Source organism: Sprattus sprattus, assembly GCF_963457725.1.
Source record: "Sprattus sprattus genome assembly, chromosome: 12".
Classification (NCBI taxonomy): Eukaryota; Metazoa; Chordata; class Actinopteri; order Clupeiformes; family Clupeidae; genus Sprattus; species Sprattus sprattus.
Window position 1 is genome coordinate 12188416 of NC_137910.1, and position 2500 is coordinate 12190915.

The following is a 2500-nucleotide window of genomic DNA, read 5'->3' on the forward strand; positions in this document are numbered from 1 at the left end:
CCTCGGGTTACTCATCAACACATAGCGCAGCTTTACATGTGCGAGTGTCCCTTACATGTGTGTGTGTGTGTGTGTGTGTGTGTGTGTGTGTGTGTGTGTGTGTGTGTGTGTGCGTGTGTGCGTGTCTATGTGTGTGTGTCCCTCGGGCTACTCATCAACACATGAGCTAGACACTGAGCACTCAGCAGGCCAGCCAAATGTGGAGGGTCATCGAAACACTCTCTGAATCATTGCTTTGTCCACATGGAAATGAATGAGACTTCAGTTAACGATGAATATATTACAGATTAGTTACACTTATATCTGTTTTACCATATTCATGAAGTTTTACCATATTTATAATGAAATTGAGTTAAGCATTAGCCTTGATCTTTTAATTCAGCGCTGTTTCACCCCAGTGGTTGAGCAGATAGATGTGTAGGGACGGTGGGACACCATACCAAACCAGTCCCTTTCATGTGATAGATAGACAAGTGATGGGTTCCAGAAGAGTCTTAATAATCTTACTTTTTTACTTTCCCTTTCTTAGCTATGAAGATGGGTTCTCGCAAGTTTTGTCCTACATCTGAAAGCAATCTTTAGTTCAGCTGCAGTCCAAATAAAACACTCTTATGGACGGTTAAATCAACTCAACTAAGGTCAGTGGTGTCGGTGTGTGATCCCTGGTGTGTGAACAACCACTCCAAGCGTTGGGGAAGATCAGCGACAGGGAATCTTTGCATCACACCCCCCTGGTGGTCAAGCTGTTGTAAAACAAACTAAATGATATCATTTGTTTTGCTAAAGTACACCATACATTAAACTGTATAACAAAATGGTGTGCAATAAAAGTCTGTTGTCCACATTGCCCTTTTAGTTACTGCCACGCTGTGTGTGTGTGTGTGTGTGTGTGTGTGTGTGTGTTTGTGTGTGTGTGTTTGTTTGAAGTGTTGCCTCAGAGCTTGTGTAAGCAATGCATCAGAAAGATAGCACTCATTAAAAAAACAGAGGACATATTCCATGGATCACACAAGCAATTACCACAGAGGCAATGGAGGGGGAGAGAAAGAGAGAGAAAGAGAGAGAGACTGGGTTTTGTGACTGATAGAAAGATGGAACGACAGAGGCGATGGATGGAGGGGGAGAATCAAAGAGAGAGTGATAGAAAGATGGGACGACAGAGGCAATGGAGAGAAAGAGAGAGAAACAAAGAGAGAGTGAGTGATAAAAAGATGGAACGACAGAGGCGATGGAGAGGGAGAAAAAGAGAAAGAAACAAAGAGAGAGTGATAGAAAGAGGGAACGACAGAGCCGAATGGAGAGGGAGAGAAAGAGTGAAAGAGAGAGTGAGTGATAAAAAGATGGAACGACAAAGACGATGGAGAGGGAGAGAAAAAAAGAAAGAGAGGCTGGGTTTTGTGAGTGATAGAAAGCTGGAACGACAGAGTAATAACCCTAAAGAGAATTGTTAAAAAAAAAAAAAGAGAGAGAACCCAGCGTCGACACCGCTTAATAGGGAGGAGACGCAGAGGGGATACAGGACACACACACACACACACACACACACACACACACACACACATACTCTCTCTCTCTCCTCTTAGACGCAGAGATGATACAGGAGCTTCTGGGAAGATAAAACTATGCGTGACCAGAGAGAGGAGCGAGGGATAAAACAAAGGATGAATGAAAGGCGCAGGGACGGATGAGTGGTGGAGCGACAAGGCGAGGGATGAACAGAGAGAGGATGGAAAAGTGGTGAGGCAATGAAACAGGGCAGGAGAAGGCTGTCTGGCGTGTGAAATATGGATCAAAACTGAGAAAGAGCGATAGAGAAAGCGAGAGAAAACGAGAGAGAGTGTGGGGGAAGGGATGTGTGAGGAGGACAAGAAAGTGGGATGGAGAGGGATGTGTGATGAACAGGGACGGGAGAAGGGAGAGAGGGATGATAGAGAGAGGGATGTGTGATGAGAAGAGAGGGAGAAGGTGTCGGGAAAAAAAGGGTGCGAATGGGAAGGGAGGGGTGGGTGGGGGTTGGAGGTAAAGAGAAATGATTTAGAGACAAGGACAGAGAGAACAGGGAAAAGAGAGGAAGAGCTGAAACTTATCCGCATTCGGCATCAGGTGGGGCAGGACACAGACACAAACCTGCCTTTTCAAATCGGAAGCCCTTGAACTTGTTTTTTACACCCTCCTTAATTACTGTACAAAGTACAAAGTACATGAGAAACCTCTTCATTTGCGTGCATGTGTGAGTAGGCTTATGTATTTCTGTGTGTGTGTGTGCAAATGCATGTGTATGTCAATGTGTGTGTGTGTGTGTGTGTGTGTGTTTGTGTGCTCGGCTTAATTGATTGCCTTGCATTGTGTATGTCATGCATTATAATCAGGTGCTTGACCTCTATGACCTGCCTTCATGGTTCCTGGTGTAAGTCTGTGTTGTTGTGTGTCTTGTTCCATGATATGGACCCATCTTTGGCTCTCGCTAATCTGATTGGGTGATAGGCTCCTATTCAGGGGC

At 45.0% G+C, this 2500-nt stretch overlaps 1 protein-coding gene across 1 annotated transcript in view; it reads left to right on the forward strand.

The window, feature by feature from the left end:
* sparcl2 (SPARC-like 2) overlaps positions 1 to 2500 on the forward strand; it is a gene marked incomplete at both ends in the record, with an annotated part of 12351 nt that overhangs the window by 5316 nt on the left and 4535 nt on the right. The window lies entirely within an intron of this gene.